The sequence below is a fragment of the Salvelinus fontinalis genome, chromosome 19 (genome assembly GCF_029448725.1).
Source record: "Salvelinus fontinalis isolate EN_2023a chromosome 19, ASM2944872v1, whole genome shotgun sequence".
Classification (NCBI taxonomy): Eukaryota; Metazoa; Chordata; class Actinopteri; order Salmoniformes; family Salmonidae; genus Salvelinus; species Salvelinus fontinalis.
In genome coordinates this window covers 34,072,813-34,100,011 of record NC_074683.1, presented here as the reverse complement: position 1 = coordinate 34,100,011, position 27,199 = coordinate 34,072,813, and the positions used below count along the sequence as shown (strand labels likewise).

Genomic DNA, 27,199 nt, shown 5'->3' with positions numbered 1-27,199 from the left:
ATTAAAGTGGCCTTAAGCTGAATAAACAAGAGGACGTATTTAAATCACACATTAGGATTTTCTTCACATAGAAACTGTTTTGATGGATCGATCAGCAAACTTTGGCAAAACAAATCGCACCAGTATTTTAGGAGCACAACACACAATCCTTTCATAGAAGGGTTGTATAATAGTTTCATTTTTACAGCGGTTGTATAACAGAGAGCATTTTGCTCCTCAGTTCAACACACTCCTATTTCACTGGAGGTGTTGTAACAAAATCCATAGCACTGCTTGCTTTCCCTGTTTAGAAGGAGCATCTATCCACCACCCACTCTGTCCTATCTCTCCCCATTCAGAAATCACTTTAATCCAGATCAGCCAGCCACACAGCAGAGACACTAATCTGACTGTCTGCTTTTCACCACGACCGGCAGGAAAGCAAGCTCAAGCTGCAGAATCTCTTAAACACAGTCAATCTAAATATCTAAACAAGAGCGTCAGGTAGAGGTAGCTACAGGATACCAGTAAGGCCCTTTGCACCAAACACAACCTTCTCATCCTCATTCGTCAAGAGAGAAAAGTCTATTATTACCATTCTGTTGCCAAGCAAACATCGCCATCAGTGTAACTGTCAGAGTGCACCGCGTTGATTAGCCTGTCATCTTCCATTCACACAGAAGAATCTGGTGGAGAGGTGAGGAGAGCTACTTGAGACAGGAGAGCAGAAGAGCTACGACCCCAAAAACAAACACCTGAACATTGATTGATGCATTAATTAATATATCTTTCTGTTATAAAGCTACTTTATACAGCTAATCTGAACCTTGGGGCGACAGCTATTTCAAGAGGTAGCTTGATACATGCCCTCTGCCATAGAGAGGTAATATGAAGAAAGAGAAGCAAGTTCCACTAAAGTACTGAATCATGGATGTGGATAATCCACAGTTATCCGCCCTGTATTTAATTTGTCCTCCAAGAACTGCAGCCTATGCAGCATAGTCGAGTCAGATTTGATTTATGACAAGATTATCTGGCTCAAGGAGGGAGAGAGGGGAGGGGTGGTGTTGGGGGGTAGAAGGGAAGGAGTGAGTGAAGGATGGGAAGAAGACAGGTGGGAGGGGGGGGGGGACGTTTAAAAGTGCCACAGCTATTTTAAGTGGTGCGAAACTTTGTGAAAAATGCCAGATGCGATGTCTTCTCGCTGCATATTCAAGTGTGCTCTCAAGTTTCACAAGAAAGTTCTCCTAACATCTCGTCTGTTTGGCTTTGTCACATTTGCGTGGAGGGAAGGGAAGCAGCCTCCACTATTAACACACCAAAAAGTCCCTCGTCTTCTCTTCTGCGCTTCAGCCGACTCTTTTATCTGTGCCATTTGAGCTTGTGAACTTCACAACATACAGTATTCATACCAAGGTATGTGCTCCATTGGGCTGCCATTGAAACAGAACAAAGGGGCATCGGAATTCTCAGGTATGTGTAAAATATATTGTTCCCGTCTCAAAGATTAATACAGAAGTGTGTGTGAGTGTGTTTACGTATCGCTGCCCACATAACAACACATCCAACTGTACTTTTGTGTTTGTGGCTGTATTACAGACGGAGTCCATCGAGGTTGGGGGCAGGGGCTGGAACCAAAGTGCTGCGCGTCGCCATGGAAACAGCGCCCCGGTGATAAGCTGCACCGCACTTGGAGTGTGAAAACGCTTCACAGCCATATTTCTGTTTATGGAAACGCTACGGAACCAGCTAGCAGCCACCGATCAAGCTGTGAACAGCTCTCCCACTGAACAGATCTCATTGTGCCATATCTCAAGCTGTCTCACACGCTCACACATTTAGCCAAGCAAGAATGAGACGAAGGAAAGAAATACCAGGAACTTGATAGGAAAACGTCTGAGAAAGAAAGTTGTGGCTTTCCTTTCAGTCAGTCAGTGATGAAGCGTTTGAACAAGTTACAAGGTAAAAGCGCATAGAAAGGAGGCGTCATTATCCTGCTCGTGTAGGGGAAAACTCCCTAAAACACTTAGAAACTGCGTATCATTATGTGGCTTAGTTAAAATGTCCTTTGTGGTTGCTCATTGTAATATATTTTAGAACAGTGACTTGATCAAGTCAAGTTATCCCATTAATCTCTATTCTACAAGAAAGAATCCTACACCTCTTTTTTTCTTACATCAAAGAGATTCTTCATAGCCCAGAATTTCTTCAAAGTAAAAGCCTCTTTACAGTGTAACAGATCAAATTAGAGCAAGCACTGTCATTAAAGTAGAGGAAGTCATGTTGCCCGGAATAATAACATGTTAATGGGGAAACACTTCAGTTGGCTAAAGGACATTAGGCGTACTAAAGAGACAGAAAAGAAGCCATTACAGCGTGGCTAGAGTAGTTACATCCCTCTTCTGAATGAGGCACCAGCAGTGCAGTGATGCGATAATGATTTTCACAGTCTGCTATTTACCTGCTGTTTACTTAGAAACCGCATTGTAAAATTGTTACCTAATATCTTACTTAATAACTACAGTTTAGAATCTTTGAGACTCAGTGTAAAAAAATGCACCTTTAGTACCAGAATCATAAGGTGTGAGTTGAACACAACACACCAACACACCAATTAAATTATACATTTTTATTTTGTGTTGAATTAAAACTTTATATATGTATTTTTTTATCAAAGTAACAGTGCTAAACTTTAAGGCTGTTTCTATGAAGAATGATGTCAAGTGCTATTCATTGTTAAATTACTGAGTATCTTTGACTTGTTCAGTAATGCAGACATATTTTTCTACTTTGTCAGTATTTGAATGATTCAACCTGTGAAGCTAGCTAAAGTCTGTAGAAATAAAATCAGTGTTGGTTGTAAATGCACTAACACCATCAGCTAGGACACCGGTCTTTCTGCTGCTATATGAAAGGCTACATCTTTACAATATAGACTATACACTATCTTTCAAAAGTTTTAGAACACCTACTCATTCAATAGTTTTTCTTCTTCTACATTGTAAAATAATAGTGGCGACATCAAAACTATGAAATAACACACATGGAATCATGTAGTAACCAAACAACTGTTAAACAAATCAAACATATATTTTATATTTGAGATTCTTCAAAGTAGACACCCTTTGCCTTGATGACAGCTTTGCACACTCTTGGCATTCTCTCAACCAGCTTCACCTGGAATGATTTTACAACAGTCTTGAAGGAGTTCCGACATATGCTGAGCACTTGTTTGCTGCTTTTCCTTTACTCTGCGGTCCGACTCATCCCAAACCATCTCAATTTGGATGAGTTCAGGGGATTGTGGAGGCCAGGTCAACTGATGCAGCACTCCATCACTCTCCTTCTTGGTGTCATTTAGTAGTGGTTTCTTTGCAGCAAAATCGACCATGAAGGCCTGATTCATGCAGTCTCTTCTGAACAGTTGATGTTAAGATGTGTCTCTTACTTGAACTCCGCAAAGCATTTATTTGGGCTGCAGTTTCTGAGGCTGGTAACTCTAATGAACGTATCCTCTGCAGCAGAGGTAACTCTGGGTCTTCCTTTCCTGTGGTGGTCCTCATGAGAGCCAGTTTCCTCATAGCGCTTGACAGTTTTTGCTAATGCACTTTAAGAAACTTTCAAAGTTCTTGAAATTTTCCGTATTGACTGAACATCATGTCTTAAACTGATAATGGAGTGTCATTTCTCTTTGCTTATTTGATCTGTTCTTGCCATAATATGGACTTGGTCTTTTACCAAATAGGGCTATCTTCTGTAAACCCACCCTACCTTGTCACAACACAACTGATGGGCTCAAATGCATTAAGGAGGAAAGAAATTCAACAAATTAACAGGTGTGCCTTGTTAAAAGTGAATTGAAGTGCATTCCTGGTGACTAGCTCATGAAGCTGTTTGAGAGAGTGCCAAGAGTGTGCAAAGCTGTCATCAAGGGTGGCTAATCGAAAAATATATTTGGATTTGTTAACAGTTTTTTGGTTACTACATGATTCCATATGTGATATTTCATAGTTTTGATGTCTTCACTATTATTCTACAATGTAGAAAATAGTAAAAAATAAAAAAATAAAAATTGAATGAGTAGGTGCTCTAAAACTTTTGACCGGTAGTGTATAATTGCACTTTCCACTAGGATTCAATACATTTTTAAGTGACAAGGGAAAACATACAGTAATTGCATGTATATCAATAAGCATTGATATGGTGAGAAATTCTTTAAAGTGGCAATCAGAAGTTGAAACAATAATGCGTTTTCCCCACCACTGTTTTGCTAAGAAGTTGAGGGATGGAGAAATGGAACCACTCTCAAATTCATAGACAGAGCTATGGATGCAAGGACTGACCATCCATGATATTAAAATGATAGTTTTAATCACGGTTTGTTCAAATGTACATGTTTACAAGCATTGGAGTAAAACAAGCTTATATTTTGGGTTCTGATGGGGTACAACAGTTGAACTAAGCTCATGAGGCAATTATAAATTATATTCTTCAAGAATCATTGGGTACATATCAAAAATGTAAAAGTAAAAAAAATTGATGTAGCTACGGGAGATTGGCCCTTTAAGACGTGGGAAACAAATTAACTGCATTCTGTAAAGTGCGATGGGCAGTGTGAGTGTCTGGGCCTACAGAACAGACAGAGAACGCTGTGAGTACCTAAGAGATGACAGCTTTCAACCAATGACTGATTGGGAAACACTGGTAAGAAACTAATGATCACAATCAAGTGGAAGGGAAAAATAAATGATATGCTAATTATCATAGCACGACTAAGAGAGATGGGTCAAGAGAAATATCCTCGTTTTGGTTTCTTCCCAAACTAATTTTCTGCCACATTATCACACCAAGAGGGTACAGTAATTTTCCCTGGTATATTTTTTGTCAGAGCTATGCAACACAAAAGCATGAGATTTATTTTACTACAGTAAGTTCAGGTCCCAGGTGAGTGGTGTATTTTGTACTTAAACCCCAAACAAAAAATATTAAATAATAAAATTGGCAAAATCAACAATGAAATTAACAAAAATAAGACAAGAAAGTAAACAGATACAATTCAAGGGATTCCAAATAAGTGAAAATGTTCACAACACAGATATCAGACCAAGACGTATACTTTCCTATCGCTCACCAAACTGAATGAACTACAATTACCTCAATGGGGGGAGAGACTTAAACCAGCATAGACAGTAGCCCTCTGGGAACCAACCAACAGTCTGATATGAGTCGTTGCACAGAGTGATAATGTCATGAGTATGGGCCACTCGCCGGCCTCCGTTCTGTTTTTCTGATGTTCCCAGTAGACCACTGAGATGGTGCAAGAGCCCTGAGATGGGTGGAGCTTTCAGTTTTGAACCAATCAAACCACATATTCTCCCATAGCTCCACCCATAATGCAATGCAGCACACACAGCCTTACTTCAGTCACTGACCATAGAGCCCAAATGCACATCCGACCTACCAACAAAACTCCCTGGTTCATCTTCCAGACCAGTCCCTATCTCTCTCAGAAAAAGGAGGTGTCGGATGAGAAGGCCCCAACCAGCCTGAATTCGTCTCTCATCAGGACACAGATGAGGCGTTGGGGCAGGGCCTTGGAGTAGGGCGCAGGCCGCGGGACACACGTACGCAGCAGGATCTCACGCCCTGCAGGGGGAGGAAAATCTGGCACACTGGCACCTCCCAATGGCTTTCTGTCATCAGTGCAACCCCCACGTCCTGTGTCTTCCTCCAATGGAGCCAATAAAGCAGCCTGTGGGGGTGGGGCAAACAGAGGGGAGAAGTCAAGGTGGCTAACATTCAGGTCGACACAAAATGGAGAATGCAGAGCCCAATACACAGCAGACTTTCCGTAAAAAAGCCAAATAAAATGTGGAACTGGGCCACAATACATTTTTAGGCAGTCTAAGCATGATCTTAGTAACATACTACACTCCTCCAATGAGAGTATGACACCTGAGACTAAGGAAAACATACAACTCATTCTATTGCTCCATATTCTAAGTCATGGGGGAATGAAACAACCTTGACAGTGATCAGAGCTGGCGCAAGAGAAAGCGACTGTACGGGAAAACGACAGCGGCAAATTACCCCAATCTATTTTTACTGAGCAGCAACAAATTACATAAATTAGCGAGCTGATTACAAATTAACAAATGCCTGCTCACATCTCCCAAAATCTTGTCTAAGGCGAGGAAAGGTAAGGAGACATTTAGTGGGCTGGAGAGATGCGGTGCTTGCTACCAGATCAATGTTTGCATTTGTTTCAGTGGGGCACAGCATAACCCTGGAGGGATACAAACACAACAAAGCCACACTATGCTATTATCTAAAGCCAACTGGGATCAAACACAACAACCTGCCAAAACACTTAAACTATAAAACCAGCAGACCCCTTTACTTTTTCCACATTTTTGTACTTATTCTAAAATGGATTCAATTGTTATTTACCCCTCATCAATCTACACACAATACCCCATAATGACAAAGCAAAAACATTTTTATGAAAATTTTTGGAAAAAAATAAAATATCACATTCACATAAGTATTCAGACCCTTTACTCAGTACTTTGCTGAAACACCTTTGACAGCGATTTCAGCCTTGATTCTTCTTAGGAATGACGATGCAGGCTTGGCACACCTGTATCTGGAGAGTTTCTCCCATTCTTCTCTGCAGATCCTCTCAAGCTCTGTCAGGTTGGATGACAAGCATCGCTGCACAGCTATTTTCAGGTCTCTCAGGAAATGTTAGATCAGGTTCAAGTCCGGGCCACTCAAGGACATTCAGAGACTTGTCCCAAAGCGACTCCTGCGTAGTCTTGGCTGTGTGTTTAGGGTCGTTGTCCTGTTGGGAGGTTAAACCTTCACCCCTGTCTGATGTCCTGAGCGCTCCGAAGCAAGTTTTCATCAAGAATCTCTCTATACTCTGCTCCATTCATCTTTCTCATGTCTCCCAGTCCCTGCAGCTGAAAACCTTCCCCACAGCAAGATGCTGTCACTACCATGCTTCACCTTAGGGATGGTGTCAGGTTTCCTCCAGACGTGACGCTTGGCATTCAGGCCAAAGAGTTCAATCTTGGTTTTATCAGACCGGATAATCTTGTTTCTTATGGACTGAGTCCTTTAGGTGCCTTTTGGCAAACTCCAAGTGGGCTGTCATGTGCCTTTTACTGAAGAGTGGCTTCCCTCTGGCCACTCTACCATAAAGGCCTGATTGGTGGAGTGCTGCAGAGATAGTTGTCCTTCTGGAAGGTTCTCCCATCTTCACAGAGGAACTCTAGAGCTCTGTCAGAGTTACTATCAGGTTCTTGTTCACCTTCCTGACCAAGGCCCTTCTCCCCCGATTGCTCAGTTTGGCCAGGCGGCCAGCTCTAGGAAGAGTCGTGGTGGTTCCAAACTTCTTCCATTTCAGAATTATGGATGCCACTGTGTTCTTGGGGACCTTCAATGCTGCAGAAATGTTTTGGTACCCTTCCCCAAACCTGTCTCAGAGCCCTACTGACAATTCCTTTGACCTCATGGCTTGGTTTTTGCTCTGACATGCACTGTCAGCTGTGGGACCTTATATAGACAGGTGTGTACCTTTCCAAATCATGTCCAATCAATTGAATTTACCACAGGTGGACTCCAAACAAGTTGGTACAACCCCAAATCCATAGACACGGGCACCCTCATAGATATCATCCTAACTAACTGCCTCATTACCTGCATCCGCTATGGGTCTGCGGTCAAACGACCATCCCTCATCACTGTCAAATGCTCCCTAAAACACTTCAGCGAACAGGCCTTTCTAATCGACCTGGCCGGGGTATCCTGGAATGACATTGTCCTCATCCCGTCAGTAGAGGATGCCTGGTTATTCTTTTAAAAGTGCCTTCCTCACCATCTTAAATAGCATGCTCCATTCAAAATATGTAGAACCAGGAATAGATTTAGCCCTTGGTTCACTCCAGACCTGTCTGGCCTTGACCAGCACAAAAACACCCTGTGGCGTTCTGCATTAGCATCGAATAGCCCCCGTGATATGCAACTTTTCAGGGAAGTTAGGAACCAATATACACAGGCAGTTAGGAAAGCTAAGGCTAGCTTTTCAAACAGAAATTTGCATCCTGTAGTACAAACTCAAAAAAGTTCTGGGACACTGTAAAGTCCATGGAGAATAAGAGCACCTCCTCCCAGCTGCCCAATGCACTGAGGCTAGGAAACACTGTCACCACCGATAAATCCACTATAATTGAGAATTTCAATAAGCATTTCTCTACGGCTGGCCATGCTTTCCACCTGGCTACCCCAACCCCGGGCTACTGTCCGGCACCCTCCACAGCAACCCGCCCAAGCCCCCACCATTTCTCCTTCACCCAAATCCAGATAGCTGATGTTCTGAAAGAGCAGCAAAATCTGGAACCCTACAAATCAGCCTGGCTAGACAATCTGGACCCTCTCTTTCTAAAATTATCTGCCAAAATTGTTGCAACCCCTATTACTTGCCTGTTCAACCTCTCTTTCGTATCGTCTGAGATTCCTAAAGATTGGAAAGCTGCCACGGTCACCACCCTCTTCAAAGGGGGAGACGCTCTAGACCCAAACTGCTACAGACCTATATCTAGTCCACCCTGCCTTTCTAAGGTCTTCGAAAGCCAAGTTATCAAACAGATTACCGACCATTTCGGATCCCACCGTACCTTCTCCGCTATGCAATCTGGTTTCAGAGCTGGTCATGGGTGCACCTCAGCCACACTCAAGGTCCTAAACGATATCATAACTGCCATCGATAAGAGACACTACTGTGCAGCCGTATTCATCGACCTGGCCAAGGCTTTCGACTCTGTCAATCACCACATTCTCATCAGCATACTAAACAGCCTTGGTTTCTCAAATGACTACCTCACCTGGTTCACCAACTACTTCTCAGACAGAGTTCAGTGTGTCAAATCGGAGGGCCTGTTGTGCGGACCTCTGGTAGTCTCTATGGAGGTGCCACAGAGTTCAATTCTCGGGCCGACTCTCTTCTCTGTACATCAATGTTTTCGCTCTTGCTGCTGGTGATTCTCTATTCCACCTCTACGCACACGACACCATTCTGTATACTTCTGGCCCTTCTAAGGACACTGTGTTAACTAACCTCCAGACAAGCTTCAATGCCATACAACTCTCCTTCCGTGGCCTCCAACTGCTCTTAAATGCAAGTAAAACTAAATGCATGCTCTTCAACCGATCACTGCCCACACCTGCCCGCCCGCCCAGCATCACTACTCTGGACGGTTCTGACTTAGAATATGTGGACAACTACAAATACCTAGGTGTCTGGTTAGACTGTAAACTCTCCTTCCAGACTCACATTAAGCATCTCCAATCCAAAATTTAATATAGAATTTGCTCCCTATTTCGCAAAACAAAGCCTCCTTCACTCATGCTGCCAAACATACCCTAGTAAAACTGACCATCCTACCGATCCTCGACTTCGGCGATGTCATTTACAAAATAGCCCCCAACACTCTACTCAACAAATTGGATGCAGTCTATCACAGTGCCATCTGTTTTGCCACCCAATCCCTATATACTACCCACCACTGCAACCTGTACGCTCTCGTTGGCTGGCCCTCGCTTCATACTCGTGGCCTTTCACCTTCATTTAGCCAGGTAGGCAAGTTGAGAACAAGTTGTCATTTACAACTGCGACCTGGCCAAGATAAAGCAAAGCAGTGCAACAAAGAGTTACACATAAACAAACATACAGTCAATAACACAATAAAAAAATCTATGTACAGTGTGTGCCAATGTAGAAGAGTAAAAGGCAATAAATAGGCCATAGAGGCGAAACAATTACAATTTAGCATTAACACTGGAGTGATAGATGTGCAGATGATGATGTGCAAGTAGAGATACTGGGGTGCAAAAAAGCAAGAGGATAAGTAACAATATGGGGATGAGGTAGTTGGGTGTGCTATTTACAGATTGGCAGTGTACAGGTACAGTGATCGGTAAGCTGCTCTGACAGCTGATGCTTAAAGTTAGAGATTCGTTCCAGTCATTGGCAGCAGAGAACTGGAAGGAAAGGCAGCCAAAGGAAGTGTTGGCTTTGGGGACGACCATTGAAATTAACCTGCTGGAGCGCGTGCTACGGGTGGGTGTTGCTATGGTGACCAGTGAGCTGAATGATAAAGGCAGGGAGAAGTAATCAAGATTTTAAAATTAATAGATTTGACAAACATTTTTTAATTTTGTTGACCCCCCCACATTATAATTGAAAGAGATAGTGTAAAAATTCTAACATAGCCTATTAGCTAGAACAGTAACTCCAAACACATTTTCGCTAAGAGCAGCAGTTTAAACAAAAGTTAGCCATGTCTTGACAAAAATGAATGTCCAAGTCAATAAAGCTTACCAGCAGCACTTGCTGCACTGGTAGCCTATTTACGGTAGCCTATTTACGGTAGCCTATTTACGGTAGCCAATTTACGCGTGCTTTTTCAAAGCCTATGTCAGATACTCCAGTGAGTGTAATTAGTTCCTATGAGTGTAATTTGATCAATATTGGGAGTGGAGAAATAACATTGACATCATTATAAATAAGATGTTCTCCTCTTTTCTACTGTAGTGCCTACAATGCCTTCAGAAAGGATTCATACCCCCTGACATTTTCCACATTTCGTTGTGTTACGGCCTGAATTTAAAATGCTTTAAATGTAGTTGTTCTGTCACTGGCCTACACGCAATACCTCATATGTAAAAAGTAGACTTATGTTTTTAGAAATTTGTACAAATTAATTGAAATGAAAAGCTAAAATGTCTTGAGTCAATAAGTATTCAACCCCTTTGTAATGGCAAGCCTAAATAAGAAAAACAAGTCACATAATAAGTTGCATGGACTCACTCTGTGTGCAATAACTAACTTATCTCTGTACACCACACATACAATTATCTGTAAGGTCCCTCAGTCGAGCAGTGAATTTCAAACCCCGATTCAACCACAAAGACCAGGGAGGTTTTCCAATGCCTCGCAAAGAAGGGTACCTATTGGTAGACGGGTAAAAAAAATGTTAAAGCAGACATTGATTATCCCTTTGAACAGTGTGAAGTTATTAATTACACTTTAGATTGGGTATCACTACACCCAGTCACTACAAAGATACAGGCGTCCCTCCTAACTCAGATGCCGGAGAGGAAGGAAACCGCTCAGGAATTGATGCCAATTATGAGTTTAAAACAATTACAGAGTTTAATTGCTGTGATAGGAGAAAACTGAGGATAAATCAACAACATTGTAGTTAAAACAATACTAACCTAAATGACAGAGTGAAAAGAAGGAAGCCTGTACAGAATAAAAATATTTCAAAACATGCATCCTGTTTGAAATAAGGCACTAAATTAAAACTGGAAAAATGTTAGCAAAGAAATGAACTTTTTGTCCTGAATACAAAGCACTCATATTTTCGAGCATGGTGGGTGCTGCATCATGTTATAGGTATGGTTGTCATCGGCAAGGACTAGGGAGTTTTTTTTTCAGATAAAAAGAAACAGAATAGAGCTAAGCACAGGCAAAATCCTAGAGGAAAACCTGGTTCAGTCTGCTTTCCACCAGACACTGGGAGATGAGTTCACCTTCTAGCAGCTTTTAGCAGGACAATAACCTAAAACACAAGGCCAAATCTAAACTGGAGTTGCTTACCAAGACGACATTGAATGTTCCTGAGTCACCTAGTTACAGTTTTGACTTAAATCGGCTTGAAAAATGGCTGTCTTGCAATGATCAACGACCAACTTGACAAAGTTTGAATAATTTTAAAAAGAATAACGTGCAAATATTGTACAATCCAGGTGTGCAAAGCTCTTAGAGACTTACCCAGAAAGTCTCACAGCTGTAATTGCTGCCAAAGGTGATTCTAACACGTATTGACTCAGGGGTGTGAATACTTGTGTGAATCAGATATTTCTTTATTTCATTTTCAATACATTAGCTAAAATTTCTAAAAACATGTTTTCACTTTGCCATTATGGGGTATTGTGTGTAGATGAGTGAGAGAAAAAAAATATTTAAATATATTTATTCTGTTGTTGCTAGCGATATATTAATAAATATATATTTTTTAAATGCACTTTAAAAAATATATATATTTTTGCGGATCCCTGCTTGAATACCCCTAGTGTGCATACTAAACCAACATGCTAAAACTAGTATCTAATATACCAATCTCCACATCCACCTACAAAATCCATATTTATCAATACAGACCCACCAACAGAGAATGAGAGCAAATAGAGATCCAACAAAAAATACTGATTGGCGCTAGACTAACAGGTAGGTGGTTAGAAGAATAGATGGATGGGAGGAGGAGAGAGGGGAGGTAGTTAGGTAAAAGGTCAAGGGGAGTTTAAAAACATGGTAAGTGGCATCGCTTTAAGAACCCTGTGTTTCTCCTTTGTATTATGGAGGTCTAGAAATTGCAGCGGTTCACTGTTTCAGACCATTACCGTCTGTATCCCTCCCTGGCTGCCTCAGCTAGCCTGAACCTCAGGGTCAGCACTGCTTGGCAGGTAGATGGAGGGAGAAGACAAGGAGGTGGGTAGAGGGGGTGGATGGATGGAGGAATGGACTGGGGGGGTTGGATCGATGAACTAGGGGTATAAGGGTGGGGGGGGCTGCTACTAGTGGTTACCTCATCACTGGTGTAATCAGCCAGCTTGACATGAGTGAAAGCAGCAGTAAGAGAGACCAAAAAAATTAGAATAACATAACAGAGAGAACGAACGAACAGGAAAATAACCAAATAAACAGAACAAAATGACAAAGTCAGGCGATTAGGAAGAGGATTAGGCTCTGCTTGAGAATTACATGCCATTCATCCCAGCGAATGCATCAAATTCTATACATACAGTGGCAAGAAAAAGTATGTGAACCCTTTGGAATTACCTTGATTTCTGCATAAATTGGTCATAACATTTGATCTGATCTTCATCTACAGTTGAAGTCGGAAGTTTACATACACTTAGGTTGGAGTCATTAATACTAGTTTTTCAACCACTCCACAAATTTCTTGTTAACAAACTATAGTTTAGTCAGTTAGGACATCTACTTTTGTGCTTGACACAAGTCATTTTTCCAACAATTGTTTACAGACCGATTATTTTTACTTATAATTCACTGTATCACAATTCCAGTGGGTCAGAAGTTTACATACACTGAGTTGACTGTGCCTTGAAACAGCTTGGAACATTCCAGAAAATCTCATGGCGTTAGAAGCTTCTGATAGGCTAATTGACATAATTTTAGTCAATTGGAGGTGTACCTGTGGATGTCTTTCAAGGCCTACCTTCAAACTCACTGCCTCTTTGCTTGACATCATGGGAAAATCAAAAGAAATCAGCCAAGACCTAAATAATTCTTTTGTAGACCTCCACAAGTCTGGTTCACCCTTGGGAGCAATTTCCAAACGCTTGAAGGTACCACGTTCATCTGTACAGACAATAGTATGCAAGTATCAACACCATGGGATTACGCAGCCATCATACCGCTCAGGAAGGAGACGCGTTCTGTCTCCTAGAGATGAATGTACTTGTGTGAAAAGTGCAAATCAATCCCAGAACAACAGCAAAGGACCTTGTGAAGATGCTGGAGGAAACAGGTACAAAAGTATCTATATCCACAGTTAAACGAGTCCTATATCGACATAACCTGAAAGGCCGCTCAGCAAGGAAGAAGCCACTGCTCCAAAACCACCATAAAAAAAGCCAGACTACGGTTTGCAACTGCACATGGGGACAAAGATCGTACTTTTTGGAGAAATGTCCTCTGGTCTGATTAAACAAAAATAGAACTGTTTGGCTATAACGACCATCGTCATGTTTGTAGGAAAAAGGGGGAGGCTTGCAAGCCGAAGAACACCATCTCAACCATGAAGCAAGGGGGTGGCAGCATCATTTTGTGGGGGTGCTTTGCTGCAGGAGGGTCTGGTGCACTTCACAAAATAGATGGCATCATGAGGTAGGAAAATTATGTGGATATATTGAAGCAACATCTCAAGACATCAATTAGGGAGTTAAAGCTTGGTCGCAAATGGGTCTTCCAAATGGACAAAGACCCCAAGCATACTTCCCAAGTTGTGGCAAAATGGCTTAAGAACAACAAAGTCAAGGTATTGGAGTGGCCATCACAAAGCCCTGACCTCAATCCTATAGAAAATTTGTTGGCAGAACTGAAAAAGCGTGTGCGAGAAAGGGAGGCCTACAAACCTGACTGTTACACCAACTCTGTCAGGAGGAATGGGCCAAAATTCACCCAACTTATTGTGGGAAGCTTGTGGAAGACTACCCAAAACGTTTGACCCAAGTTAAACAATTTAAAGGCAATGCTACCAAATACTAATTGAGTGTATGTATACTTCTGACCCACTGGGAATGTGATGAAAGAAATAAAAGCTGAAATAAATCATTCTCTCTACTATTATTCTGACATTTCACATTCTTAAAGTGAAGTGTTGATCCTAACTGACCTAAGACGGCATTTTTACTGGGATTAAATGTCAGGAATTGTGATAAACTGAGTTTAAATGTATTTGGCTAAGATGTATGTTAACTTCCGACTTCAACTGTATGTCACAACAATAGACAAACACAGTCTGCTTAAGCTAATAACAGACAAACAATTATACGTTTTCATGTCTTTATTGAACACACCGTGTAAACATTCACAGTGTAGGGTGGGAAAAGTATGTGAACCCTTGCATGTAATAACTGGTTGACGCTTTTTTGGCAGCAATAAACTCAAACGTTTTCTGTAGTTGCGGATCAGACCTGCACGGCCAGGAGGAATTTTGGACCATTCATCTTTACAAAACTGTTTCAGTTCAGCAATATTCTTAGGATGTCTGGGGTTAACCGCTCTCAAGGTCATGCCACAGCACTTTAAATTGGGTTGAGGTCAGGACTCTAACTGGGCCACACCAGAAGGCGTATTTTCTTCTATTGAAGCCATTCTTTGTTGATTTACTTCGGTGTTTTGGGTTGTTGTCCAGTTTCAATACCCAACTTCTTTTGAGCTTCAATTGGCAGACAGATAGCCTTACATTCTCCGGCAAAATGTATTGATAAAGTTGGGAATTCATTTTCTGTCGATGATAGCAAGTTGTCCAGGCCCTGAGACAGCAAAGCAGCCCCAAAACATGACGCTCCCTCCACCATACTTTACAGTTGGGATGAGGTTTTGATGTTGGAGTGCTGTGCCTTTTTTCCTCTCCACACATAGTGTTGTGTGGAGAGATGTTGAGATACTGTTTTTTTTAGACAGCAGTGGCTTCTTCAGTGGTGTCTTCCCATGAACACCATTCTTGTTTAGTGTTTGACATATCGTAAACTCGTCAACAGAGATGTTACCATGTTCCATAGATTTCTGTAAGTTTTTAGCTGACACTCTAGAATTCTTCTGAACCTCATTGAGCATTCTGCACTGAGCTCTTACAGTCATCTTTACAGGACGGCCACTCCTAGGGAGAGTAACAACAGTGCTGAACTTTCTCCATTTATAGACAATTTGTCTTACCGTGGACTGATTAACATCAAGGTAGAGATACTTTTGTAACCCTTTCTAGCTTTTTGCAAGTCAACAATTCTTAATCTTAGGTCTTCTGAGATCTCTTTTTTCGAAGCATGGTTCACATTAGGCAATGCTTCTTGTGAATAGCAAGCTCAAATTTTGTGAGTGTTTTTGTTTGGCAGGGCAGCTCTAACCAACACCTCCAATCTCGTCTCATTGATTGGACTCTAGGTTAGTTGACTCCAATTAGCTTTTGGAAAAGTCCTTAGCCTAGGGGTTCACATACTTTGTCCAACCTACACTGTGAATGTTTAAATCATGTATTCAATATAGACAAGAAAAATACAATAATTTGTGTGTTATTAGTTTAAGCACACTATTTTTGTCTATTGTTGTGAGTAAGATGAAGATCAGATCAAATTTTATGACACATTTTTGCAGAAATCCAGGTAATTCCAAAGGGTTCACATACTTTTTCTTTCCACTGTACATAGCAAATCAGACAAGAATCAAACCAGCAGTCTAGTGTTGTACTGTCAACATGGGTCAGATCATTCAAGGGGATATGGGGAAGGACATTTCTCCTCCCTTCTGTTCTGCCCTCTGTCTCCCTCTCCCCCTAGAAACTCACCTCATTTGATTGGCTGATGATTTTAACTGATTTACATATGCTGGGGATAATTACTAGCTTTCTATTCAGAGCTTGGCAACACACAGGCTATAATTTAACACTCAGACATCTTGACGGAATAAAAAAAAAAGTGATGTGGGGGTTTGGAGAGTTTTCTGAAATCCAACTCTTTTTCACACAGTTTTTTCTTCCAACAAATGAGGGAAAGGAGCCAAGACAAACATTCATTCCCTGTTTGAGTTTCAATTATTCTAAGAGTCAGATCTGGGTCTTGGGCCAAGGACTGAATCTGTTGATGAACTCTCGTCTCCCGAAGAAAACACATTTATTGGCTTTAAACGAACTTGAACGTTGAACAAAAAAATGAATGTGTGGTTGGATGTGCCAAGACCAAAGCAGGCAGCAAATATTTCAATGTCTTACAGCTAAGCATACACTTACTTTCAGAACCAAGACAGGTGCAATTATACAGCACAATGCATGCAAGGGGTAATCTATCATTGCAAGTGCCTTTTAACTGATCATCTCAGACTATTCAGAACGGCATGAAGCACAGAATAGATAGACTGTAATTTAGTCCAGGTGTCCCTTTCCTTCCGTCATATCAAATCAGACCAAATAAAACAAAGACAACTGTTTTATTGTCTTTCTGCTTCTCATAACAGAGAGGACAGAAAACAGATTTACATGTCTCAGTCTGGAAAATACAGTTAAAACAAAATTCTTATTCAAACTACAGTGACTGGACATTTGTCTGTCAAAGCCATTCTTTGACAGAAGTTTTTCTTATACTCGGGATGAGTTGCATTATGTGATGGGCAAAAATATTGACTTGACTTAAAACCTTTTACTCTGTGAGGAAGAAGCAAGAAGAAAGAAGTGATAAGTAAACGCACTAGAAGACAGACTAGCAGCATAATGCTTCTTCTTACTCAGGCAGGATGTCCAGGAGCCTCTCAGGGCCTGGAACAAGGGTGGGGGTGTAGGAGGGGATCAGTAGGGGGGAACATAACATCTCCTACCTGGGCTGTTAGTCCGACAGCAGGTGTCATGACTCTCTCTCCTTGGTGAGGATCAAAAGGACCCATCAGCTAGCAAAATGTTTGAGGATGGCCAGACCCCCCCCCCCCCCCTCTCCCACAGGGAGAGGAGAGGGGGAGTTTAGCCTGTTATATAAATTAAATACCTTGGAGAAACTCTACCCCACTCTGCAGAAATGGAAGGCTGAAAATCCTTTGTTATAGAGAGACTTTGCCGCCAAAACTCCAACATCCAAAAGTGGATAATGAAACAATATTTCTAACAAAGAATGGGTGAAATGGTCGATGGGGATTTAAAGAATAATCCTGTCAGAAGTGTATTATTTTGTGATATCATTAAGGATGGTATAACTAAATAACTGTATCTCTGAGGGTGTACACATTCTAGTTGTCAGGTTGCATCTAAATGTTGAATAAAATACATGATTAAGTATGACAATATTTTTGAAAAGATAGAAATGTGATTTTAGCCTTCTAAAAGAGATAATGGCTCTTCATATAAACCTGGGCCCAGTCAGTAACCACGCCCACGTGAGCACAGACATTGTGTCGGCGTGTTGGAATGCCCCTAAGACCAGAGTGCTTAAAAGGACTTGCTAACGAAATTTACATCAGACCAAAACATGCCGGGTTGCTGTCGCCATGTAAAGTGGTCTTAGCTGTACTATGAATAATCAACCATTGAGACCAGAGAATGTGAGGATGTGATCCACATGTTGAAATAGTTAAAACTACAAGACCAGAAAATGGTAAGACCCTCAAACTCTCAACGAGTAAAGAAGGTGAAGACTAGGCCAAACATTCACAGTCTGCAGCTGCGTATGTGAAGTAGTCTAGGACAATTGACCAAAGATGTGAGGGAAGAACAGATCCCTCTCACCACTGTGGGGTACACCTGGAGGTATCCATTCTAAGAACACTCCAAGACAAAGAAGCCTGCAACTAAGAAGGACATTGTGACCTCTGGTGAACAACTAGAGACTTACATCGAACTACTCCCCATAGACGGATCGAGTGGTTTCAACAGAGAGACGATAGAGAAAGATATCTACGCATATGTCCAGCTGAAATATGTTGCATTTCTAATCCGAATGAGCGGTTGTTAGGGTGCTAAATATTCATATTTAGGGTGAGCGTAGTTTCCAAATGTATGTACGATAAGTCCACTCTCTTTGTCTCTCCCACACTTTATTTTCCCCCACCCCCTATCCAATGTTTAACAAGCCGTCATATCGTGTCAGTCCACTAGGGACCTGTTTTCATCGCATTATGTTAGTAATCAATAACCTATTCCGTGTGTGTGTGTTTATGTATTTCTGTGTGATTATTTACGAAGTCAACGACGTTCAGAATGAGATTGATATGAGGAAATAATTAATAGTTGACTGTTATTGATATAAGAGATATTCAGATAATATTTAGAGTTTAAGCTTGGAGATAGTAAGTAGCTAAACAACTTCTCCCGCGGTGCCCCAAATTCCTAATGAGTTAATTGTTACATGATTCATTTAATCGAGTAATAATTAAACGTAGTAGGTAATTATTCGATAAAAAGCAGTCATCACATTAATGATAGTCATGACACAGGTGAGCTGATAGTGGCATGACAGCATTTAGGACGGGCCCCTGTGGGAGACGGTGTGAGTTTGTCTGTTTCCCTGGGTGGTGGTGACAGTGTGTTTTACCCTCTGAGCGCTGACAAACAGCTTGTGAATGATGCTGCTGGCTGTATCGCACCCTGCTCTGATCACAGACACCTCAGGTTCCTCTAGCAAAGATCTCACGAACCTGAGAGAGAAAAGAGAGAGAGAGAGGGATAGAGAGAGACAGGCACAGAGATGAGGGAAGTGACGGTCAATTCAGGGGAACATTGTGAGAAAACACGCACGCAGGTCAAAAACAGTCTATTGAAAACATTATACATTTACCTTGGGAACAACAAGAATGTGTTGGAAAACTAACTGCACAGTAGAGGTCTTCACAGGTTCAACAGACCCGAAATTCTGAGATGCGACCTGGGACCCGAACGGGTCTCCGGTACTGTACTGTATGTGCAATTAAAATGAATTTACCTACTGGATCTGTCCTCTGTTAATTTACTGTTTGTGTGATGAGAACTGTGCAAGCGTGTTATGTGTGCCAGCCAAATGCAACAAAATAAAACACATAGCTTATGTCCAGCTGAAACTGGTTCCAGCTGCTCACCTCACGTACCCCTGCTGCTGAGGAGAGAGAGTGAGTAAAAGGAGCCTTGGCCTAGGCTACTGTTGATTGTGAAGATTAAGTTATTTTTTGTTGAAGTAAAGCAAAGGTTAGAGGAGAAAGAGTATAGTGAAAAGAAGTCAACAAATGGGATGTCCTAGGGGACAAGTTTTAATATTGTAGTGGACAAAGATGAGAAGAACGTTGGTGCAGCCAAACGGACTGTGCGCAACTCGCTATTCAGGTTTGATGCAATTTTCTACCCTTCATTTTTGTATTTGTTACCAATTGTTTAGCCATTAATAATAATATTTTTATCATTATAGGCATGTTGTAAAAAAAAATAGCATTAGCCTATTGCTGTCACAATACGGTAGGCAATCACACTTGTTGGTAATAGCTGCATAGGCTTAGCCTTCTGTTGAGCCATTTTCATTGGCCAAATTAAGTTCCAGCTGTAATGTTGTGTTTACCGCAATATAATAGAATTACCAGTAGGCCTACTATGCTAGAACTGCTCAAACAATGAAAAGGAAACCCCAAAGAGGGCAAAATGCAAATATGTACCTATTTTTTATTTCGTTTTGTACTTTTACCCCTTTTTCATGATATCCAATTGGTACTTACATTGTGACATTGTCCCATTGCTGCAACTCCCGTACGGCTCGGGAGAAGCTTAGGTCGGGAGCCAGGCGTCCTCTGAAACACGACCCTGCCAAGCCGCACTGCTTCTTGACACACTGTTTGCTTAACCTCGGAAGCCAGCCGCACCAATGTGTCGGAGGTAACGCCGTACAGCTGGCGACCGAAGTCAGCGTGCAGGCACCCGGCCCGACACAAGAAGTCGCTAGAGAGTGATGGGACAAGGAAATCCCGGCCGGCCAAACCCTCCCCTAACCCGGACGATACTGGGCCAATTGTGCGCCGCATCATGGGTCTCCCAGTCACAGCCGGCTGTGACACAGCCTGGGATTGAATCCGGGGCTGTAGTGACACCTCAAGCAGTGCGAGGCAGTGCCTTTGACCGCTGCGCCCCTCGGGAATTCCCACAAATATTAATTTCATGACTAAATACCCTGTTCGTATTATCCCTATTAACAAGGATTTGACTTACTTTTGATGTTACCCTAATAAAGTTAAGGAACTTTTGTGAAGGTTTGGTGTGGTAGGGCTATTATTAGGATTAGCTAAGCCTACTGCAGGCCTGTGAAGGCAGCGCACACTGACTCCAACAGTTGAACTTGAGGTGAGGAAGAATGTTTAAGGCCTACCGGAGTTACTCCTTTAATATAACGCTTATCTTTGAAGACCTCTACTGCACAGTACAGTACACAAAATGTGAAGAGTGAAGACAACAGCCCTCTCCCCTGACACAGCATCTCAGATACAAGACAGGACAAGCCATTGGTTGTTAGACAGAGAAAGGACAGTTAGTGGCTGGTGGCTGCATGGTGCTTCAGGCCAGCCCTGGGTGTCCTCTTAATGAGGCTGGCTGAATGGCTCTCCTGCCTAACTGGCTCTCTAGCCTGGCTGCCCAGACCCTCAGAGGCCCCTAGAACTAATGAAGACTGGGGTCCTCCCTGATATAAACCCTGTCTGTCTGTATCTCTGTCTCTCTCTTCATGCACCTGAGCCTATAACACTGTATGCCAAAACCTTTTACACACCTACACACACTGACTCCCTCAAATCACTCCCAAACACACGTGGTTCATTTAAAAAACGTCCCTTCCCAGTGTTCGCACATGCGTGTGCATTTGCCTTACCTTTATTACCTTACAAAAAATGATATGTTGTGGCAAACTTCACACAAGTTTGTGGGAAATTTGCTGCAAACTAAATAGTGTGCCACAAAATAATCCCAGAAGTCTGCAAATGTTTGCCATTAGTTATGAATCTGCGGCAACAATAATATTTAAGTTATTAAAAAAATGTTTTATCTGTGGCAACAATATTTATTCCCACTAGTGGCAAAAAGTTTACGAGAAGCCATTTCTGGTGAAAACATGCATTCCAAGACCAGTAACTGTTGACGACCAGTCAGGGGGAGAAGAAAAATCAGTTGCAAATGCAAACAAAGTGATCTAGCTAGCTAACTACCTAACGAGTGTCTAACTTATTAATTACACTTTATAATACACTTTAAAATCATGGTAGCTAATGGATGGTGGTTAGCAATGTCATTTTTTATGGGATAGAGTGAAAAACATTTTGTTGCTATAGCAGTTTCAAACTGTCAGCACCACTAACTGGTTAGCTAGCTAGCGGCTAGTGCTTAGCTAACGTTAGCTATGATATTTTTCACAATTGATGTGATAGCTAGCTAGCTAACTAATGATCAAATTGTATTTGTCACATGCGCCGGTGCAGACCTTACAGCGAAATGCTTACTTCAAGCCCTTAACCAAAAATGCTGTTAAGAAAAATAGAAAAAAACGAACAAATAATTAAAGAGCAGCAGAAAAATAACAATAGCGAGGCTATATACAGGGGGTACCTGTACAGAGTCAATGTGCGGGGGCACCGGTTAGTCGAGGTAATTGAGGTAATATAAACATGTGGGTAGAGGTATTAAAGTGACTTATCATAGGATAATAACAGAGAGTAGCAGCAGCGTAAAGGGGTGGGGTGGGGGGGGGGGGCAATGCAAATACTCTGGGTGGCTATTAGATGTTCAGTAGTCATAAGGCTTGGGGGTAGAAGCTGTTTAGAAGCCTCTTGGACCTAGACTTGGCATTCCGGTACCGCTTGTCGTGTGGTAGCAGAGAGAACAGTCTATGACTAGGGTGGCTGGAGTCTGACAATTTTTAGGGCCTTCCTCTGACACCGCATGGCATAGAGGTCCTGGATGGCAGGAAGCTTGGCCCCAGTGATATACTGGGCCATACGCACTACCCTCTGTAGTGCTTTGCGATCGGAGGCTGAGCAGTTGCCATACCAGGCAGGATGAAAGAAATAAAAGCTGAAATAAATCTCTACTATTCTTACATTTCACATTCTTAAAATAAAATGGTGATCCTAACAGACCTAAAACAGGGAATTTTTACTAGGATTAAATGTCATGAGTTGTGAAAAAATGAGTTTAAATGTATTTGGCTAAGGTGTACTTCTGACTTCTGACTTCAGCTGTATTATTCTCATACATATTAGGCATAACTAGGGCTGTGGCGGTCATGAAATTTTGTCAGCCGGTGATTGTCAAGCAAATAACTGTTGGTTATTAATTAACATCTTTGGTGTAGGGGGCAGCATTTTCACATCCGGATGAAAAGCGTGCCCAGAGTAAACTGCCTGATACTCAGGCCCAAAGGCTAGGATATGCATATTATTAGTAGATTTGAATAGAAAACACTCTGGCGTTTCTAAAACTGTTTGAATGATGTCTGTGAGTATAACAGAACTCATATGGCAAGCGAAAACTTGAGAAAAATCCAACCAGGAAGTGTGAAATCTGAGGTTTGTAGTTTTTCAAGTGATTGCCTATCCAATATACTGTGTCTATTGGGTCAGATTGCACTTCCTAAGGCTTCCACTAGATGTCAACAGCCTTTAGAATGTTGTTTCAGGCTTCTACTATGAAAGGGGAGCGAATAAGAGCTGTTTGAACCAGGGGTCAGGCTGAAAGCCTTTAATTTAGTCACACGCGCGGCCGTGAGCACGAGCTCCGTTCCCTTTCATTTCTAATGACAAATTAATTGTCCGGTTGGAATATTATTAAAGATTTATGATAAAAACATCCTAAAGATTGATTCTATACATCGTTTGACATGTTTCTACAAACTGTAATGGAACTTTTTTGACTTTGTCTGGACTTAGTGCCCGCGCCTTGTGCATTTGGATTACTGGACTAAACGCGCAAACAAAAAGGAGGTATTTGGACATAAAGATTAACTTTATCGAACAAAACAAACATTTGTTGTCTAACATGGAGACCTGGGAGTGCCACCAGATGAAGATCATCAAAGTTAAGTGATTAATTTTAGCGCTATTTCTGACTTTGACACCTCTCCTTGGTTGGAAAATGGCTGTATGGTTTTCTGTGGCTAGGCGCTAACCTAACATAATCGCATGGTGTGCTTTTGCCATAAAGCCTTTTGAAATCTGACACAGCGGTTGCATTAAGGAGAAGTTTATCTTTAATCGTATGTTAAACACTTGTATCTTAGATCAATGTTTATGATGAGTATTTCTGTAATTTGATGTGGCTCTCTGCACTTTCACCGGATGTTTGTTTGAGACAATGCATTTCTGACCATAACGCGCCAATGTAAACTGAGATTTTTGGATATAAATATGAACTTTATCGAACAAAACATACATGTATTGTGTAACATGAAGTCCTATGAGTGCCATCTGATGAAGATCAAAGGTTAGTGATTAATTTAATCGCTATTTCTGACTTTTGTGAGCCCTCTCCTTGGCTGGAAAATGGCTGTATGGTTTTCTGTGACTAGGCGCTGACCTAACATAATCGCATGGTGTGCTTTCGCAGTAAAACCTTTTTGAAATCGGACACTGTGGTTGGATTTACAATTAGTTTTTCTTTAAAATGGTGTATAATACTTGTATGTTTGAGGAATTTTAATTATGGGATTTCTGTTGTTTTGAATTTGGCGCCCTGCAATTTCCCTGGCTGTTGTCGAGGTGGGACGCTAGCGTTATACCAGAGAGGTTTTAACAAACACATTTAGCATCCCCTGGCTTCCACACATCCACTGATTCAGACCTTTGGAACATCTACATTTTATAAAGCCTAATAAATCCATGTAATATAGCCTACACCTTCACAATAAATCCATTATTTATTTTAGACAGGTCTAAAGAAGCATGATATGAAGAAAATGTAGTCTATTTCAGAAGAACAGAATAGCTTACTTTGAGTTGTCCTTATGTTAGGTCCTGTCGTTGGTTTCATGACTATCTAAGGACAGAAGTCAGGCTGTTAGAGTCGACGGCATCCAGTCGGAGCCATTGGAGTTGGTTAAAGGGGTCCCACAAGGTTCTATACTTGGTCCATTACTGTTCACGCTCTACATAAACAATATCGGTGATGAGATAAGAAAGTGTCAAATTCATTTATATGCTGATGACACTGTCATGTACTCTATCGATTCAACGGCTGACCAAGCATTATCACTATTGGAACATATAAGATATTACAAGGGTCTTTTATACAGCTGAAACTTGTTTTAAATGCAAAGAAAACACATTTTATGATTTTTAATAGGTTCAAAAAGTTGGTTGAAAATACACTTGCACTTACGAGCTTAGATGGTTCTCAAATTAATCAGGTCTCTGCATATAAATACTTAGGGATATGGTTGGATGATAAACTGTCTTTTAAAATGGATATTGATGAACTTTGTAAATGGCTAAAAATCAAGCTAGGCTTCCTCTATAGAAACAGGACATGTTTGTCCTCTACAAATAGAAAACAAATTGTGCAAGCTACTTTTGTCTGTTATAGATTATGTGGATATTATTTACATGCATGGTACGTCATCAACACTTAAATCGCTGAATGCTACTTATCATTGCGCACTTAGGTTTATTATTATGGGTGATAGCTACAGAACTCACCACTGTGTTTTATATCAAAATGTGGGTTGGACTTCACTGTCCATGAGACGAGAACAACATGCTCTCGTGTTTGTCTATAAAGCACTTCTGAATAAACTACCTTCTTATTTATCATCACTCATCAACATTAGAATTAGAATTCCTAAAACCAGGTCTCAAGCATGGATTACACTTGAGGCCCATGTGATTTCCATGGAGTTGGGTATGGCTGCCTTTTCCTGTTACGCTCCTTGCCTATGGAATAGCCCGCAGACTAAACTTAAACTTGAGACTCTTGTCCCCCTTGTGTAAATGTAATCTGTTGCCATATTTGTTTTGTATTATCTGTGATTGTTTTGTTTGTCTTGTGTAGTTTCTTAATCATTGTACCTAAACTGTATGTGTAAACATGTATACGCAGTGCCCAGCTGTAAAAGAGACCTTGGTCTCAGTCTGTGTTCCTTGTTGAAATAAAGGTATAATAATAATAATAATAATAATAATAATAATAATAATAATAATAATAATAATAATCTGGCTATGCCAAATGGCTGTGGGCTACATTAGTTAATTTAGCAGACAAGATTTTCTTAGAATTCCGTGGCATTATTTTATAGTATGAAGAATACAATTGAACAAAGCTGAATTAAATAGAAAGGATATTTTCTCCAAACGATGAGAGATTGCGCACATACGGCTATTCTGTATTGAGTGGTTAACAAAGAAATGGGTATGATTAATAGAGTTATTAATGTAACTTTAGTTGTTCCACAAACGTTGGGCTATATGTTTAATACATTGTAAGGCTGCATGATGCAACTCTAATAATGATGAGAAAAAAGTTGCTTGAACAGGCATGAGCTCTGCTTTGTTTTTTTGCGCAGGCTGTACACATTACATCAGTAATTCATTCACAATTGAATGCCTAGAATTTCACGGCGGCATCCCCTGTGTGTGGCCGTAATGCACCCTAAAAAAATACATGCCTTTTGTGGCCAGTGGACATTGTGCCCTTCTCCCAGAATGCTGAGTCACTGCTCACTTACATCACATGATCGGGTGTTTCCTACAGGCTACAAGTGAAGACAGACACATCAGGGACGCAACTGTGCACGTCCTTATCCAATTCTGAGGTGCATATTGAAGATATTTGAGGAACTGTCCAGATTTACAATTTTTGTCGGCAAACAAGATGAGTAAGCCTAACGAACAGCAAAAGCACTAGCCTATATCAATCTACTATCCCCATCGTACAAAAGTTTCAGATTGAAACATTCTCTGTTTCACGGAAACATGGCTCTCTTGGGATATGTTGTCGGAGTCGGTACAGCCACAGGATTCTTCATAAGTCGCGCCGACAGAAAGAAAAATCTTGAAATCATTGGCCACATTAATAAATGTATCAGTAGTCACTTTAATAATGCCACTTTAATAATGTTAAGATATCTTACATACTCATCTCATGTGTATATACTGTATTTTATACCATCTTGCCTATGCCACGCTCGGTTATCGATCATCCATATATTTATATGTACATATTCATTTTCCATCCCTTTAGATTTGTGTGTATTAGGTAGTTGTGGAATTTTAAGATTACTTGTTAGATATTACTGCACTGTCGGAACTAGAAGCACAAGCATTTCGCTACACTCGTGTTAACATCTACTAACCATGTGTATGTGACCAATAAAATTTGATTTGATTAGGCAAAAGGAATGGCAAATAAGTCTGGCTGCAAAACCGATTGACAAACGTACTGCAAATTTCAAAATCATGTGACTAAATGAAATTGTTACGAATCCCTTTGTCTCTACAGTCTAGGGGGGATGGCAACGAGACCCATAACAACTCATGCAAATTACAAAAGTGAAAAAGAAACAGTGAGAACGAATAAACACAGACAACATAAATCTACCATCAAACACTCATGGTTTATTTGTAAACGCACGGTAATGGGGGAGCGGGAAAAGGGGCTGAGCTGGACGCAAGGAAAGAAATGATAAGTATTCAAAAACACCCCTAATCTAGACTAGCCTACTTCAAAAACAACTAACTAACTAACTAACCAAAAAATACAGTGGGTGGTCCGCCCAGTTCTAACTAGTGTTCTTAAACAAAGTATTCCTACGGGTAATGTATGCCCATTGGCGACTTGTCTTGGTACCCCCTTTTCCCACCATCAAACAAAGTCAAACACCATAACAAAACAATTCTCACAGGGTAACGGACAAAGTGACCTGTAGTTGCAAAAACAAG

At 41.1% G+C, this 27,199-nt stretch overlaps 1 pseudogene; it reads right to left on the bottom strand.

Moving 5' to 3' along the window:
- Window positions 1–4,328: 4,328 nt before the first annotated feature.
- Window positions 4,329–27,199, bottom strand: part of LOC129816176 (rab3 GTPase-activating protein catalytic subunit-like) — a 68,690-nt pseudogene continuing 45,819 nt past the window's right edge.